The 18989-nt window shown below is 53.3% G+C and overlaps 1 protein-coding gene across 5 annotated transcripts in view; it reads right to left on the reverse strand.

Annotated features, from left to right (window-relative positions):
- The window catches only part of ANKRD11 (ankyrin repeat domain containing 11), a 130019-nt gene that overhangs the window by 61214 nt on the left and 49816 nt on the right, over positions 1 to 18989 (reverse strand). The window lies entirely within an intron of this gene.

An 18989-nucleotide genomic window follows, 5' to 3' on the forward strand; every position in this document is an offset into this window, starting at 1 on the left:
CGGATGACCTGAATGACTCCTGCAAGAATAATTGCACGCTGAAGGCAAGGGCTGAAGTTTCTGGAGGAGGGATGCTGGGAATGCGTGGCAATCCAAGGAGGACCATTCACAAGACATTGGGCTAACAAAGAGAGCCATGGGGGAATTCAAGATGTATTTAAAATGAACCCAGGCCCCTATTCTTGACCACACTCCTTGAAGGATGTGCCCCCGATGAAGGAGCGGCTCCAAGGCAACGGAATGCAGTTTGCTGGAAGGGAAGGGCAGAGCTCCCAGCCTGACATAAGCCAGGGCTCGGATTCCTCTATCGCAGAGGCTGCGCCGCAGATAAGGCTGCGTCAACTTTTCCATTGGAGCTCTCTCCCCTCTAAGGTTCACAGTCAGAGCACAATGTTTTGACCAGGTGGAAAGTGAACGGAGGCTCCCAAAGCTGGGAGCTGCTGTGTGTATAAAACATCACCGTGTCACCTGCCCAGGCTTGGTTTCCCTCCACTGGGAACTGGAAAACTCATCTTCCTCCCCACGAATTCTTCACATTCCTGCGCAGCCATAAGCCCAGCCTCTCCAAGGAGCTGCTTAGAGCCACACAAAGTGCCCTGAAACACCCAAGAACCCCAGGGACTGAAACCCAGACAGGTTAAACGTTAACCTGGAAGCTGAGTGGAGGGGACACAACCGTGGTGCTGTGATCCTGCTCCAGCCCCACAGGCCAGCTGCAGCTCCACAGCTCAGATCCAGCCCCACACCACCAAACCATGCCCAGACTCCCCACAAGCAGCAGGCACTGACAGGAAGGGAGGTTTTGGACAAAGGATCCCGGGATGGTCGTGGTTGGAAAGGACCTTAAAGCTCATTTTGTTCCACCTGCTGCCATGGGCAGGGACACCTTCCACTATCCCAGTCTGCTCCCAGCCCTGTCCAACCTGGCCTGGGACACCTCCAGGGATGGGGCATTTCTCTGCTGCAGAGTCCATTTGCCTGTGGGAAGAACAGCAAGGAAAGGGGGTGAAATCTGGCACCTGGTTCCCATCACCACACCAAAAGCAGGGTGAGTGCAGGCAGGACTCTGCTCCTTCCAGACTCATCCTCCTGTAAAGCAGAGCAGGAGCAGCACACCAGCCTCACTGGCTGCCCACTCACTCTGTGTGGCCTCTTGGGTTAGTGTGTGGCACACCAGGAAGATGCTCCATTTCCAACAAAGTGCCAGAGGAGCCTGGCTCCCCCATGGGCCCCTCAGGCCAGCGCTGTCCCCACGTGCAGGGAGAGTTCTGGGGCCTGGTGCTGTGCAGGGGAGGGGAGGTTTTCCAGGGAGGTGTTCCAGTCCTGGCACAGCCCTCCCCCACGGGCCTCACTGCAGTTATCCCTGAAGACAGAAAAATTTGTGCTTGTTTTTCTGCTGCTGCTGAGCAGCTACGAAATGTCTCCCACCATGGAGAGCCTGAATAAATTCTGGCCCCTGAAGCAGCATCTGATTCAGCTTCTCTCCAACCTCCATCACAATTTCAAACCTTTAATTTCCTAAGGTAAAAGCAATGTCTGTGTCTGATTGCCAGAGGTCAGAGCATTTGTGGTTTATCTGTTTTACCCAATACAAACCCAATATTCCAATTTATTTCATTTATGCTAATATTCTGGGGAGATTCTTGGACTGGCCACAACTTATCACAAATTACTGGTCACAAACTTTTCCTCCCTGTCCCCATGGGAGCCCAGGAACCATCCCTGGATGGCCAGGAGAGCCAACTGTACACACCGTGTGTGCTTCCAGCAGCCTTTTGGGAATGCCTGGATTTCTCAGGTTCCAGGTCCATATGAAAAATAACACCAAAAAAGGCAGAAAGGAGGGAAACAGCCTGGTTTTTTATCCTTTCTCTGTTATATCTGGAGTGCTGGACCAAAACATGGCAGTTTTCATCCAGGGAAGCACCCTTTGAAGCTCCATGGATGGGTTTGAGGCCACGTGGAACCTGGAAAGCTCCCCCCAGTACCTCCAGTGAATTCAAGATTTGCTGCTGTGTGTCAGGGAAGCAACTCTGCTCTTTCTGGAGGGAATGGACAGATTGCAGGAGAAAACTGTATCCCAGTTGCTGCCAAATTCCACAGATTCAGTTATTAGTAGGCAATTAGGAATATTATTAACACTTCCTACTACGTTAAGCTCCATTTGCAGGGCATCTCAGCGCCAGCCCGGACGTTTCCGACGGAGCCCCAGCTCCGAGGCGCACGTGGCATCACGTACCCAAAACTGCGCCTTCCTGCCCGCTGCCTCCCGGCCCCTTCCCCGCAGCCGGATTTCATGCGGCTGTCTCACAAAATAAAACTGCAAGTAAAAAAAATTACAGAGATTAAAAATGAGGGGGGGGGGAAGGTAAATAAAAGCGCGGCGGCACAAAGGGAAAACAATTTTGCTCTTGTTTTTTAACTCACAATCAACATCTGAGCTATTCAGGAAGCTGGTGCACTGCCCTCCAACCAACTTCAATTAGGGAATTCAAAAGCAGTCAGACAAAAGAATGCCTGGGAGTTACTGCACCGCACCGAGATATTTTTAGCAAGAGCTGGGAGGCTGTTTGTGGGACACTGCTTTGCTTCTCTAGCGCTTCAGCTTTTGTATTTACATTCACAGGACAGCGAGATTTACTGGGTCAGAGAGAAAGAGAGGAGAAGCGGCACAACTGACGCGAATCCTTTTGCCTCTGATACTCTTGGAAGGTTTTCCAGCAAAGGCTGATGGAGGCCAGAGTGAAGCAGAACAAGATTTGCCTCCATCTGCTTCAGAAATCGCCTTTCAGCTGCAATCCCCAGTCGCTCCTTTGGAAGGGTGATGCAAAGCCCCCGGAAAGGCCGGCTCGCCCCCACAGCAGGCAGGACACGGCCCCTTCACCCGCACAAAGCTGCGGCCGCTGCCCTCGGCCACCCCCGGCTCAGCAGATGGAGCCACAAACCGGCCGGGGCGAGGCACCGGCACCCCCATCCCAAACCCGCTCCGAGCCGCTCGGCCGAGCCCCACCGAGCCGCTGCTGGTTTTTCAGAAGCCATTTCCTAACACGGCCACGCCGCAGCCGCCTTCCCCTCCGGGGCTCGGGAAGTGCCTGCGGCGGGGCGGAGGTGAAGGCCCCGGGCCGGAGCCCCCGGCAGGGCCGCTCTGGGGCCGCTCTGGGGGCGGCGGCCCCCCATGCCTGCGCTATCGGCACCGCTCCTCCAGCGCATCCCCCTCTTCCGCTCCCTCCCACCACTGCGGCAGCGCAGATGGCAGCAGTGTGACCTCGCTGTTCCTGCCTCCTTGTTTTGATCCTGCAGTCTTGATTGTTCAGGCTAATCCCACACTCCCAGCCTTGGCTGCCTGCCAGGACTGTTATTAATGGCACAAAAGCTTCTCATTCCAGCTACTTCTACATCCGCTAATGCTGTTGTTCCCTTCTCTCGCTCCCCCTCTCGCCACATTACAAACTGGAGCTGGAATATATTTTACAAGGGGAAAAAAACCCTTCTCTGATCATCCTCACGCGCTGAGGGCTCCACCAGAACCGTACGGAAAAGGCTCCTCAGCTCCAGCAATAAACACGGATGGAAAAGCAGTGAGACCACCCTGATCAGCCTGTGATAAACAGCACATGGACGTGGGGACTTTCCAGCAATCCCTGAGGGAAAGCCAGGATCCCAGGCAGATGCAGGCACAGCTCTGCAAGGCCTCGGGAGAGGGCTCTGCTGCCCGGGGCAGGGCTGCCACCACTGCCAGCGACCAGGACGGGTGGCACACCTGGCATGGCCCCCCTGGCACGGCACCCCCGGCTGCTCTTCAGTGACCCTGGGGTCTCGGCTGCCCCTCCAGGGCCCCCCTGCCCTCCTGGCCCTGCTCTACACAGCAAACACCGAATTCCTACAACTGTAGCTCATTAAATCATACACTGAGAAGCAGCTTCATCTGAGCCCCTTATCTATCACGCTCACAGCCAGGCCCAAAATGCCCATGGCAAGGCCCAAAGCGCCCATGGCAAGGCCCAAAACTGTTTTTGGGTACATCCAGGGACGGGCTGTGGGGTGAAGCCCCTGGCAGGGAGCTTGTACCCAGCGACACAACACCGGGGTGCAGGTCCCACATCAGCCTGGACACAACACCGGGGTGCAGGTCCCACATCAGCCTGGACACAACACCGGGGTGCAGGTCCCACATCAGCTTGGACACAACACTGGGGTGCAGGTCCCACATCAGCTTGGACACAACACTGGGGTGCAGGTCCCACATCAGCCTGGACACAACACTGGGGTGCAGATCCCACATCAGCTCCACCTGCTCGGGCATGGGGCTGCTGTGAGAGGGGAAGGATGAGGATATCCACTGCACCCTCCTGATCCAGCCAGACACCAGGCACAGATTGCTTGGCACTGCTGCCATACACACAAAAAAGTCTGGGGATGTCAGCCCAGCAGGCACCAGCACCACCCTCACCACACTGAGGGCCAGCTCACAGATTAGTACGGTTTGGAGATGTTTAAATTGCAAACACAGCCAGAGCTCGTGTCCCTGGGACCCTCCCATGGGAGCAAGCCCACCTCCCCATGCAGGTCGTGCCACACTGGGAGCATCACTCAGCTCGTGTGTGAAGAACCTGCCCAGCTCGCAGCTCGAGCTGTCGCCCCGTCAGATGATTCACCACCCTGCCCTCGCTACTTGTGGAAACACAGCAGAGAGAAAAGCAGCTACGGGCACATTTCTCCTGATTAGGACAGTCAGTACATTTTTAATAAAGGGCTCTTTAAAGTTAATCTCATTTCAGTATTTACACATGTTAAACAGGTTACAGAGATCAAGACATAATGAAGTCAAGAAGGAGAGGACAATAAAGCATGGTGGGATATTGCAGAGGGAAGGATATCTCCAGCCTGTTGGTTTGGAGCACAGGGGGGCTGAAACACAGAATCCCAGAGAGATTTGTGTTGGAAGAGAACTTAAAACTCACCCAGTTCCACCCCACGGGCAGGGACACCTTTCACTAGAGCAGATTGCTCCAAACCCCATCCAACCTGGCCTTGGACACTTCCAGGGAAGAGTAGTGAGAGAGAGGGGCACAAACTACAGATCCCAGCAGAGGAAGGGGCTCAGACACTGGGGATAACTGGCTGTCGCTCATTCACAACAGATCAGCAGCACATTTCTGATGCAATCTCTACCTCCAGTTTCTCTTCCCTGAACACAGCCCCTGCCTGTTCCTTCCCAGCTCAGCCAGTGAGCACAGCCATGTCCCACCCCAGCCCCACACCAGCAGAGCCCTTGTGAACAGCACACAGGCCTGGATTCCCCCTCAGACACATCCTCAGACCCTCCCTAGAGCAGTCCCAGCCCATCTCCTGCTGCAGCAGCTCTGCCCCAGAGCTCTGCCCCTGCTGAGCTTACACCTGACAGCAGCAAAACCTGAAATATCCACTACTGGCTCCAGTGGCAGCAGTGGAACTTCATGAAACTCTGCTCTGAGGCTCTTCACGTGCCATGGATTAACCCTGAGGAATTCAAAAATCTTCCTGAAATGCACAATATTCCATTTGCTTTATCACAGTGCAATGGCTTGGGGATGGGGGATGCACAAGGGCCACCAGGGAGGAAAAACCTAGTTGTTAGGGATTATTTCTCTGCTGTGCAAGAGAAAATGTTGGTTTCTGTTCAGAGCTCCCATCTTTCATTGCTGAGGGTGCAGGAGACAAAAAAAAGAGCTTTATTTAAACTACTTGATAGTCACGAGATCAAGCAGAACAAAAGGAAAAATGTATTTGGAGGGAAATGTTAGTTCTAGAGCTCAAACAGTGCTTCAAGTTCCCATTAAATAACTTTGAGCTGAGACAGGAAGCAGGGAAAGCAGCACCAAGTGCTGGATCACGGAGTGCTGGTCACGGGGAGTAAAGCAAAGGCACCTGGAACTGCAGGCACTAAGCTCAGCTGCACAGGAACAGGGGAGCTGGAGTGTGAAGCAAATGGATTTTAAGGAGAAGTAGTGGATGAGGCAAGAGGGGAACACCAAAAATAGGAGAACAGTTCAAATTAATAAACTTTTTCCAAGCCAGAAGGACTTGGTGCAGAATATCAGCAAACAGATGACAGAACTTCCCCAAGTAAATTCTTGCATTTCTACAGATTCAAACCAACTACAGCAGGTATTTTCAAACCAAGAGATAACTAAGGAGAGTCTAGTTACATATTTGCAGATGCAAGGGCTACTAAAGCCACACCTGAGCTCCTCTCCCACTATCAACCCTCCTACGGAATCTGGTACTTTTGATTTTAATTCCTTTAGCTGCCACTTCCAGCAGGGAGAGACATCTCTATTTGTAACCCCCCCAGAACAAGGGGAGCAGGGTGGGTGTTGGGTGAGGTCACCCCAAACCTGAGGGCAGCAGATGTTTTGGATGCAAACCCCCAGACCCTGCCCTGGTGCTGGCAGTGGGCACAGCCAGGCTTCTAACCCACCAGATGCTCCCAACTTTCTCCTTGCTAAGCTCAATAGTCTGTGTTTCCCACTCCCACTGCCTGAAACAAGGCTTCTGAGCCCCATTGAAGCCCCCAGCCTCTTCTTTTCTTCTCCCAGTGAATACTCCTTTAACCTCATTAGCAAAGGCACGCGGGGAGCCCGTCCCACCCACTCCCCACAGAATCCCTAACTCAGAGTGCTCTGATCCCAGGGGACTGGGAACAACAAATATTGCTGGGTTTAGGATAAACCCACCCTGATGGTGCCAAGACATAACACCAGCAGTGTCCCAGAACCCAGAGCATCCCTTCTGTTGTGTCCCAGTGCCACCAAGCGCTGTTCCCAGCAGGGCCTGGTGCTGCCCATTCCCAGCCCTTGGCACTGGTAGCTCATCCACCCTCGCCCCAGCACACCCACTGCTCAGGAATTTTCCTGCACCACACCTACACCTGCCTGCCAGCACTGGCTCAGGCACCTCCAGCCCCATGGGAGCCTCCCCTGCACACAGCTGTACCACCAGCACCAGCTGAGGGGCTGCTCCTGCCAAGCTCTCCTCTCCTGTAGGTCCTGTACGATTGTAGAGCTTCAGCAACAGAATCCTGAGGGTCTCAGCTGTGCTCTGACATCATCTGGAAACCACTGCCTTGATGCTTGTAACCTCACAAGGATTTAGGACATCTCTTGGTGAGCTCCCAAACCAGAAATCCCAATGGAGACCTGTCCTACAGTGGGCTATGACTCCTGTCCTGTGACCCCAAACAAGTTCACACGGGAAAACACCGAGTGTAAGATGTGAAGGGTCACATGATGGCAACACACCTACACAGAACGCTCCAGCCTGCACCTGGGGAAAGAATTTAATCACCAGTTTCTGCTTCCCCACAGGAGCCAAGGCACCACCTGTGCTCAAAGCACCATGTCACCTCTTCCCTGGCTTGTCACATGTGGCACACGAGGCTCTGGAGATGTGGCACCTGCCCTGGGGGACAGCAGCAGTGCTCACCATCCTAGACCTGGTTTTAAAAATCCCCCCTTTGTCCAGATCACCAACATTAATTCTTATGAGCTTAGTTGGTGTTAAGAGCTGACAAAAGGGACAGGGTGAGGACAGGTGAGGTTCCTGCCTCCCCATCAGAGGGAACAGACACAGTAAGAGAAAAGCTGCCCTGCCCTTCCTGAGGCAGCAGCACAGACCAGATGGGTCTTTAAGTGGCATTAAGAGGGAGACAGCTCTACTACATCCAGCCCTTTCCTCCAAGGCTAGAAACTCACTGTCCTCGCAGCCAGGTCTCCAGCACAGAGAACCAGCCTTTGGCTTTTTCCCTCTTTGTTCTTCCCTGCCACTTCCTCCCTCGTGTTTACCTTCCGGACCTGCAATCTCCATCCGGCTCACAGCTCCTCCTGCCTTGGAAAGTCTTTGAGATGCATATTATACAAGACACACAAAAATAAATTGGTTTTAATCCTCCAGATTCCAGCACTCCCAAACAAGGATCTTAAGGAGCTTTACAAACAATGGATTAAGCCTTAAGACTCCCTTAAGAAGAGGTAAGGAAATGCCTCTGGCCGAGGCAGAGGGAGGTGAGTGAGGCTGAAGGCTGCACAGAACCACTTCAGAGTGCAGAGCTCACTAGGTTCCATGCACACAAACATGAGAGAGTCCATCCCTGATCCATCACCAGCCTAGAGGCACCTTTGCCATTTCGCTCCAGACTCTGAAACAGCTCCAAAACCTTCATCTTTTCAATGCCAAATGCCCTTTCCTACCTTTGGGCATCAGTGCTACACAAAACACTCATCCCAAGGAAAATGACCCCATGGATTGCAGCCCCACTGGGTCCTGACATTCACCTGGAGCACTATGAAGATTTCCTGACAGCCAGTGCTTGTTAGCAGAGGTGCAGGATGCTCCCAGTGGGCATTCCAAGCAGCCCACTGGATGTAACCCACGGACAGGCACCTCTTCTTGCTTTGCACAATGTGACCATGACTTGACAGGCACCGATCTCTGCTCTGCTGATCAGTGACAGCACCCAGGGAATGGCTGGAGCTGTGCCAGGGCAGGTTTAGGTTGGAGATCAGGAAAGGTTTTTCCCCCAGAGGGTGCTGGGGAATGGTCCTGGCCCCAAGGCTGCCAGAGCTCCAGGAGAGTTTGGACAATGCTCTCAGGGAGGCCCAGGGTGGGAGTGCTGGGGTGTCTGTGCAGGGACAGGAGCTGGACTCAGTGATCCCTGTGGGGCCCTTCCAGCTGAGGATGCTCCACAATTCTCTGACTTTGGGTCACAAGCTCTGCAGGCTTAACCTACATTAACACATCACTCATTCCTAGTGCACCCCAGTCTGCAAAGCCCTCAGACTTCTTCCCAACTAGATTTTGCATACATGTTGTAAACAAGCTTTACATCCTTTTGATCAGCACTACCCGGGGAGGGGGAGGAGACTTCCTGTCCCACTCTGCCACCGCTCGCTGCGCTCGGCTCTCGCCGCCCCGTGAGCGATGATGACATTTTCTATTTTGGTGGCTTTTTCTTCATATATTTGTAGCGAGCGGCTGCGCTCGGGCCCAGCAGCGCTGTGGATCTCAGTGTGGGTTTTAACTCAGCTTAAAGCGGCAGAGCCATTTGTTGCAGCGTCTCCTTGCCGCGGCCAGCCGGACGCTCCCCGTTCCCCAGCCAGACGCTGGCACGCTCCCGGCTCCTCACTTTCCCTGCCAGTCATCCCAGGCAGACATTTTTGCGAAAGAACTTGTTTACAGACAAACCAGGCTGTCGTGTTTTCCTGCCGGTGCTTATCTGCTGGAGATAACTCGGGTTTCTGCTTGCCCACGGGCAACCGGCCAAGCGCTCACCACCAACACCTCCCTGCGCCTCGTGGCCACTTCACGTGGCCAAACCCTCGCCCTGCTCCGGGAAGCGCGGCCGAGCCCCGCCAACACCGGCACGGGAACGTCCCAGCCCGGCTCTGGTGACACCACGCCGGTGGAAGGGGTAGAAGGCTGGGATCTCCCTCCCTCTGGGTCCAGCAGGCACTGTGGGAATGGTTCGTGCTCTCCTGTGACTCCAGCTCACCGCTTCCACGTCCTCCCCGTGCCAGCTCAGAGGAGCTGATGAAATCCGCAGGCTGTGGGCAGCCTCGCTGCAGAGCAGGAATGTTCTGGAGTCGGTTACTAACACTGTGCTTTGCATATTGTGTTTCAAACACTACATGCTTCTACACGCTCCGTGTCAACAAGGGGAAAGGATTGTCAGCCCAGAATGAAGTCCTAATCGGAGCTGTTCGCAATCCAGCAGCTCCCAGGTGCGCTGCGAGGACCCCGCGGGGCTATTCCTGCATTACTCCTGCATTCAGCTCAGCCCTTCCCTCCTGAGAACCATCCCAGCTCCTTCCCTAATCATCTTCTCCTGGCTGAGCCCCATGTGCTCCTCAGCTCTGCCCAGCGTGGCTTCCACAGGATGCACAGCCAGGACACGTATCCTTAGGATGTTCATCCATGAGCCTGGCATGAGGTGCTGGCAGATGTGGGATACTAAACAGGGAGGAAAACCAAACCCAGCATAGACTCTTCTGGGTGAAACCACTTTCAGATTTACAGAATCCTGGAATGGTTTAGGTTGGAAGGAACCTTAAAGCTCATTCTATTCCATCCCTGCCATGGGCAGGGACACTTTCCACTATCCCAGGTTGCTCGAAGTCCCCTCCAACCTGGCCTTGGACACTGACAGAGATCCAGGGGCAGCCACAGCTTCTCTGGGCACCCTGTGCCAGGGCCTCACCTCCCTCACAGGGAAGAATTTCTTCCCAATATCTCAGCTAACCCTGTCCTCTGTCAGCTTAAAGCCATTAAACTCAAGGGAAAGCAATTTTTTTCCCCACAAAGAACACACTCCATGAAGCTGGGGGTGTGCTGCTCTTACAGATGCTCTATGTGAAGCAAAATTTGCTGAAATTATTACAGAAACATTCCACCACCTCCCAAAATAAGCAGCTTTGTGTATCTTTGCCTGGCTAAAGGATGAAAAAAGCCCTGCAGAGTGGAGCACAGTTTCCATTTCCTCGCACACTCCTACCAGGGCTGTGCTCACAACAAACGCTCCGACCTTTCCTCAAAGAAATCTCTGTTTGCTGCTCCTTATAAATTTGCAGAATTTTGGCTCATTTCCATTTCACCCACTTTTGAATACGACACTCCCCACCCCCACACAACTGTTCCTTTCTCAGGGATGACAGGCTATCCAAAAAAATCCCAGGAGCACTTGAGCTCCTTGTTCCCTCCCCGGCCGGCATTGCTCTGCCGGCAGACAAAGGAGCACTGGGAATTGCAGACCAACCTGTTGCAGGAAGCATTTCACCTCAGAGTTCAGTGCTCCAGTTTCTCCTGATCCCCGATAACGACATTTTTCCATCCCTCCCCTCACCCACGATTTTCTATGCAATCATTTGTGACACATTTAAATTATTTCATTATTTTCCTATCAAAGCCAGAACCTCAAATCCCTTTGGAAAGATGCAGTGGCTACCAGCAGGATCACCCCACAACCTTGCTCTGTTTTTCCATCACTGCTGATGTGGTGACAAAGAAGGAGATTTTTCAATTTGTTTTGTCCACGAGCCAAAAATTCCTTTTAATGGCCTGAATATGGTGCCTGTGCTGGTCTCTCCCCGCTCCAGCTCAACCCTCGCTTACAACAGCCCCTGCCTACAACACGGAGTTGGCCTCCTTTTGCAGGAAAATAAGGCCAAACCAGCTTGAAAGCATGTTTGGAATCTGGAGATTAATTCCATGTAAACTAATGCATTCAAACCTCTTTGTAGGGCTGCAGCAAGAGCTGGCTGAGCCTGGCGAGAAGTAGGGCAGCGTGTAGGGACGGTGGGGAGGGAGGCAGCCCTGCCCCCAGTGTGCAACCCTTTAGGAAAGCTCACAACCCGTAGTAAAGCCCTATCCTGCTCTGCCGAACCGGCCACACCACAGACCGTCACGCCCGGGCTCACCCGGGGTGACAAAGAGGTGCTGGAGGTGGCAGGAGGGCAGGTCAGGGGTCAGGAGGGCTCCCACGGGAGCCTCCAGCCGGGATCCAGAGCTTTTGTTCAGCAGAAAATGCCGGGAGCAACAAAGCCCAGCAGTGCACGGAGCTGCTCGGGGTGAGCCCCCCGTCCCTGCTCAGCCCTCCCCTCCCCGCTTCCCTCCACTGTGTCTCTCTCTCTTCTCTCTCTCTCTGGGAGATAAATTATTCAGGATGAAACCATTTTAAACTCCATTGGGATGCTGAGCAAAGCTAAGATGGGTGGTGCTGCAGAGGAAGCTGCCAGGGCCATGACCAGAATCCCAGGCTTCCTCATGCAGAGGCTCCAAGTGCAGCTACAGCCCATCCTGGGACCCTGTGCCAGGAAACACCCCAAAATCTCTGAGCACCCAGACCCCAGTGTACCCATCACAGCCAGGGACACCCCATCCACAGCACTGTTAGGCCCAGGGACCTCCCACACCTGAGTCCATCCATGGCAGGCTCCCCAAAGCCACCCCATCAGCCACGTCTGAGCACTAAATGCCCTCCTTCCCGAATTTTCCTCCTGTGGCAGAGTATAAAGTGGCACAGACACTTCACAGACACTCCCAAGCACAGAGCCAGGCATGGAAGATGAAAGCAGGGCTGGCCCACTCCTGGGTGCCACGTTCCTGCTGGGTGACCCAGCACACCCAGGCTCCCCACACTGCTGCCACAGCTGGGTAGGATCAGATGGCTCCCATGAGAGGAACGGGGTGCTGAGGCCATGGAGGTGTCCCCACCACCCCCTCCACCACCAGGAGCACTGGGCCACCCTGACAAAGGAATGGGGCAGGAGGACAGCAGCCATCCCACTGCCCTCCTGCCATGGGATGGGTTCCCAGGGAGGGCCCCCAACCACCTGCTGGGCTTGAGACCACCACGAGATTGTTTCTACAAGGACTGGAGAGTGTTGGAGAGGCTACAAGAGCATGGAGAGACAGGGTAAGGGGAAATGGCTTCCCACTGCCAGAGGGCAGGGTTAGGTGGGATATTGGGAAGGAATCCTTCCCTGGGAGGGTGGGGACACCCTGGCACAGGTACCCAGAGAAGCTGTGGCTGCCCCTGAATCCCTGGAAGTGTCCAAGGCCAGCCTGGATGGAGCTCAAAGCAACCTGGGATAGAGGAAAGCGTCCCTGCCCATGGCAGGGGTGGCACTGGATGGGTCTTAATGTCCCTTCCAAACCAAGCTGTGCCACAATTCCCTGATTCCATGGCTACACAAGCAGCAGCACACACAGTCCTTGCACACAAACACCAGCACAGTGCTTGACTCATGGCCCCACAGCTCAGATGAATTCAGGTCAAAGAGGAGAACATCAATGAGAAGGTAGTTCAGAGAAGAGGTTTTGTGTTGTTTTGTTATTAAATGAGGACTCCAAATAATTAAATGGCCTGGAAAGGATTGTACATTAAAAGTCACTCCAGCACTAAAAATCCAGCTCTGACAGCTCTGGGTGAAGCCCTTTAGGAGTTACCATGGCAGTTGATGCAGTGATTCGCCCACTCGCTCCTCAATAATGCTGGATTTTTTTTTAATGCGTTTCCACCACAAACAAGCAAATGTTGCTGAAGGAAAAAGTCCTTTCTCCCACCATAAACCTCCATCCTTTATCCCTGCCACAAGCGCCGCGCTCGGGAGGAGACAGCAGGTAACAGGGAGCCAAGCCAAACACGCCGCGCTGAACTTCGCTCCCTCCCTCTCCAGGGAGAGAGGAAATTTAACAAGCAGATTCAGGATTTCAGCATCCATTTCACTCTCCCTCCCCCTCCTGAACTCCCGGGCCCCAACCAGCGATTCAGATGCTCTGTCAGCTGAATGCTGCACTCGCTTCCTCTCCCCGCCACCAGCTCAGCAACGCGCTCCACGCAGAGCAGGAAGCCGGGGATTTTTGGAATACATCTTCCCTCCTTTTAATTAAGTGCCCAGGTAGAGCGTTCGCCCCACAGAGCCGCAGCCAGCGCAGTGAGGGAGACAAGTCAGAGCAAGAAGGGACCCAAACAAAGGAAAGCAAACACGGGCTGCAAGGGAGGAGCAGGATACAGCAGCATTGACCTGCCCAGCCATTCTTTTCGCAATCAAACCCAGCTCCAGAAACTCCTCTGGCCAAGGGGAAGGTTCCCAACACCCACAGCCACCTCCCTGGCACGGCCCTCACCCCAGAATCAGGCCAGGAATGAAAACCTCCCAAAGGCCAGCTCCAAGGTTGAGGAATGGCCTCCCCATCTGCTGGATAAACCCCGCTCCTTCCCTGGGGACCTCGCGGCTCCGGGGGCACCCCAGGGCCACAGCTCCAGGAGGAGCGAGGCAGATGGGCAGAGGGAATAAGCAGCTTCCAGCACTAAGCCGGAGAAGGCAGGACTGAGCCCGGGTGCCCACATGCCGGGGGCACGGAATTCCCAGGACAGGGGTGCAGGAGTGCAGCCGGAGCGGGACCACGCCAACGGCCAGGCTCCTCGCCTCAGCAACGCGCACTGCCGGCTCCACAGAAATAATATTCCTCATTCCTCAGCCAGCAGAAATTATTTGTTACAATAAATACTTGCCCCGAAAGCCTGGAGGCTTTACTAACAAAGCTGGGTTTGCTCACAGGCTGCCAGGTTTGGGAACTGGTTTAATCAGCTGGGGAAGCTCAGGGAGCACGTTCCGGCTGTGCGAGCATTCCCAGCGCCAAGAGCCGCTGTGGGCTGGTTCCCACAGTCCCCCCACTCCAACTCTCAGCAACCAAAAATTCTTTACTAATAAGGGTGGGAAGGCCCTGGCACAGCTCAGAGAGGTTGTGAACTCCCAATCCCTGGAAGTGTCCATGGCCAGGTTGGAGGAGGCTTGGAGCAACCTGGGCTAGGGGAAGGAGTCTCTGCCCATGGCAGGTCCTTTCCAACCCAAACCATTCTGGGATTCAGTGATTCTATATCCCAAAAACACTCTAACTGAGACATGTTTTGCCACAGTATAAGCTGGGAAAAAAACCCCATCCCTGTGGCCCTCCAAAGGGCCCATCCACGGAGAGATCCGTGCATCCAGCGAGGGACAGCCAGCAGGGCAGAGCGCCCCTCCAGCCCGCGCCCCGGCGAGCAGCACGCCAGCAACTTTCAAGATGAATTAAGGGCACAGCATCCGTGGAGCTCTGCTGGTGGATCAGCTTTGTTAAACTGAAATGAAAGCTAAACCCGGGCCCTGCTCAGCCCATTGTTCCCGGCCTCCTCTAATAGCTGTTGTCTCTCCTCCATCCCTCCCAGGCTCCGCACGCTCAGCTGTGACTCTTTGTGCCTCCCTTTCCCTGCCTTCTGCTTCTGTTTGTCCTTTTGATCTCCAGTTCTCAGCTTGTGTTTTCTGCTGCGTCCCCATCCCCCCACTCCTGATTTCCACTTTTATTAGGGTGCGAGGCAGCGCGGCTCCAAGGAGGAACAATGCGCCGGGGCTGAAAAGGCTTTGAAGCTGAATTGGGTTGTTTACCCAGAGATTCCCCAATCTCCTCCTGAAATAAAATAGCATTTTACCTCCACCACAGTGCTCACTGCTTGGTTTCAGTTGGAAGCAATTACAAGCAGCTGATGGCGTGGTAAATGTGGTACAGGAGCACAAGAATGTGATCCTTAAAAAATAAATAAAAATTAAAATCAGACAACTGCAACTCCCAAAGCCCACGATTTTTAGGAGAAATTATTCTGGAGTCCAATTGTAAGGATTCTGCCGCTGCAAGGGTAGGTTAAAGCCTCAACCAGCTCCTAAAAGCCCCTATGAGCCAGTACAGCAGCCTGGGTTTGATACAATTGTGCCTTCCTCCAACTGAGCAGGAACACCAACCAGCTGCTTTTCCATCTGAGTTCCTCTAACTCCAAAGCATCACTTCAGTAACACACACTCCTTTGAGTTTAAATACTCAAATTCTTCACAGAATCACTGAGGCTGGAAAAAACCTCCAGGGTCATCAGGTCTAACCTGTGACCGGTCCCCACCTTGTCACCCACACCAGAGCACTGAGTGCCACATCCAGGCTTTCCTTGGACAACTCCAGGGATGGGGATTCCACCACCCCCTTTAAAGCTAGGACACCTGGAGCAAATGCCAAGGTCCCTCCAGGCAGCTCCTGCCACATCCTGGTGTGGGCAGAGCAGGCAGGACCCTGAGCCCCACTGACACCCCACAAGTCCCTCACAGGCTGCAGCAGCTCCCAAAGCCAATCCCAGGGTTGGGTAATACTGTCTGTAAATGAAGAGGCAGGAGGGGAGATAAAAACCAAAATACTGTGAGCTATGGAGATAAGGTTCATTCGTTGGTTTGTTACCACCCAGCCTCACACCCATGGTGAGGGGCCCTGGGGTGTCTAATGCCATGGGCAGGGCTGAGACTCTGCCTCTGCCCAGGGTAAAGAGCCAGCAAGGAGCAAAACACCCCAAAAACGTTGTGGATTTCTGAGCTGGGTTAGTCACCAGCAGCCAGCTCCATCCCCAGAGCAGCCAACAGGACCTGGGCAGGAAACACGCTGAGGGGAAGGGGAGAGGCTGGGGCAGCCTGGAGGGTTTGCACCTCAAAGCAGCCACAACCATCGGACCTGAGCAGAAATAAGTGGAATATTTCTGGGAGAAGGGCCCACAAGCACCCCAGGAAGCCAAGTGAGGAGGAACAGGCCAGCAGGAGCTGTGCCCACTCCCAGCACAGACTGCCTCAGGCCCAAGTCTAAGCTAAAACAAATTAAACCTCAGCAAAACTTCATGACAAGGGTACAGTTGTGTTTTTTCATTACAGACAGGTAAATTTTCAAGCTGACTGACCAGACAAAGCAAAAAAACAGCTGAGACTGAATTACACTGCTCCAACAACAAGCTATGAACTCTGTTGTTGAGAATTCAGGATTTGCAGGCTATGGAGCAGGTTTTGGAGCTGATAATCAATGACTGAAATGAAAGAGGATGCTTTCCATGATGCACACAGGGAACACAGACTAACTTTCTATTTCCTTACCATCACAACATTCTAAAAAATTTAAGGCAATACTAAAGAGAATGTAATTTTACACAAAGAGCTTTTATTTTTATGGGAAAATATCTCGTTTTTAAAATTATTTTGAAATAAATCTACTTGCAAACTCCACAGCTGGACAAAGCCTCCACTAAAGAACACAAGAAAGGAGATGCCTAGAAGTTTCCAGGCAGTCCAGCCCAGGCTTGGCTACTCTGGACTCATTTAGTTAAGGGGCAGAGAGAAATTCAAGCAAAATTCATACAATTGAAGTGCTTAAGAAAAAAAAAAATAAAATCTCACAGCCTACCATGAAATAATTGTGGCGATTCGATATTTACCAAATTTTCCCAAAAAGCAGTCCTAAAAATCCTGCCAACACAGGGGTGGTTCTCACCCCAGCTCACCCCCAGGAGCTCAGGGCTGAAGGCCCAGTGATGACCCAACATCACACTCATGACCTGCTTGGACTTTGCTCATGCAACTGCAGTATTTGACCTAAATTCTTTCTAAAAAGGTGCGAAGTGGCCCTGTGGCTCCTCCAGCACACACTGGGCTGGTAACAGAAAAGCGTGGAACCCCCCATACCAAACAGGTCCCAGACCCTCAGCCTCCCCAGCAACGCCAGCTCCACCGCACAGGACACAGAGCACTCAGGTTTGTGCCTTGAAAAGGACAAAAAGATGAAATTCAGAACCTGTGGGTGTCCAGGGCACATTCCTTACTCCCCCCTACTCCTCCTTCAGCCTGGCTGTGCCTCTGACTACTCCTGAGTTACACACTCCCTAGACATTCTCATTTCTCCTCTGCTTTAAACAGGTTTTTATGATAAAAATACAATGCTGGCCGTAGAACAGGCAGTTTGGAGGAAGAACAAGCGAGCATTCCCAAATTCAGGCACACGAACACACGCCATGCAAGTATGTTAAAAACAGGGAATTTGCCATCAGAGTAGTAACTCCACAAGGTATGTCACCAATTGCTTTGAATTCCCCAAAAAGAAAACTAGGAGCTTCTCGTGAGTTGTTTGAAAACAAAACTGTTGTTAATTTGAAAATATTTGTCCAGTTACTACAACAAAAATACTTCTGGCTTAAGCAGCAGGGAGGGAAGCTCCCAGTGAGGTTCAATGCCAGGATTCCAGGTCTGCTGATGGCCTGGTGCTCCAGAGGTAGGGGACAGCACAAGGAAGAGCTCAGCAGATCCTGAAGCTCCATTCAAGATGTTTCTCATGAGAAAGATTAGGAATTATGGGCTGCAAACAGAAGGAACATCTGCTGGGTAGCAGCAGCCATCCAGGCTCACCCGCGTTGCTGGAAGGGAAATCCTCTGTGGACCTTGCACAGTGAGCAGACCGAGCCCCACTAACGAGGTACTGCTGGTCACAGACTGACATCAAAGCAGAAAACACCCACAGCAGGTTTTTTGGGTAAATTATTCCGCCTGGCACGTGTGTGATGGCAGCTGAAACCCTGATCAGCAGGCAAGGGGGTGAGTCAGGGTTTGGGGCAGGCTGGGAACAGAGCTCAGCCCATGTGGCCACACTGAGCTTGACTATGGAACAGTTTTGCAACACCCGCTGGAGCTCAAATAATTTAATTTTTTTAACAATGATGTAAGACATTCACCATTCACTATCAGTCATGCAGGTGAGCAGTTGCAAGCACACCACCAAATTTTCAAGGCAATCTGCAAGGCTGCTTTGGTCTCTTTCTGTGTCTACAAAGAGAGCATTCCTGCCTGCACTTGGTATCTCCCTGTTTTCCAGAGCTTAAACGCTGAAAAAAGCAAGACTAAAAAAAGAAATCACGACACTGAACCAGCCGACTTCGTAAAGCTGTTTCTAAACACCTACTCAGGCAAACCTGCGCAAGAGGGGAGCAAAACACGATCTGCACGCTCAGCCGGGCGTTCACCTTTCCCCCACGGCCCAAAAGGCTCCCGACAACCCCTCGGGCTGCAGGAGATGATTTTTGGTTTCCCTCACGGATTGATTAAGGTGGGGCAGCCCGTGACTCCAGGCCAGGGCCGGGTTTGCAGGGAGCCTCCGGCACAAAGGCCCTTCCCAAAGGCCGGCGAGGGCAGGGCAGCGGCCGGCGCAGCTGCCACAGCCATGTGTCCTCCAGCAGACCCTGTCTGGAGGGAGGGAGGGAGGGGGCTGGAGCCGCTCGATCCTCGCTCGCTCGCTCGGGGAAGCCAGATGCAAGGCCTGGCACTGACGCCAGCAGCAGAGCTATTTTTACCAACCAATGGATGCGGCGCCGGAGCAGGAGCTGGAGCTGCTGCTCCTCGCCCAGCTCGCTGTGCTCAGCCGGGCTGGAGGGATCCGGGCGGCTCTGGGGGCCCAGCACAGAACTCAGGCACCGTTCACACAGCAGGAGCTTTTCTGCCCACACCATCTCCAAGAGTGGGTTCCCCATCAGAATCCACAGAAAAATCCATTAAATCACTTAGCACAGAAAAGCCTGAATCTTCTGATGGGAATGATCAATCCTTCCTGCCATGGTGACACCCACCTGCACC

This window comes from Agelaius tricolor, unplaced genomic scaffold (assembly GCF_023055355.1).
Source record: "Agelaius tricolor isolate 1412-34295 unplaced genomic scaffold, bAgeTri1.0.p SCAF_15, whole genome shotgun sequence".
Taxonomy (NCBI): domain Eukaryota; kingdom Metazoa; phylum Chordata; class Aves; order Passeriformes; family Icteridae; genus Agelaius; species Agelaius tricolor.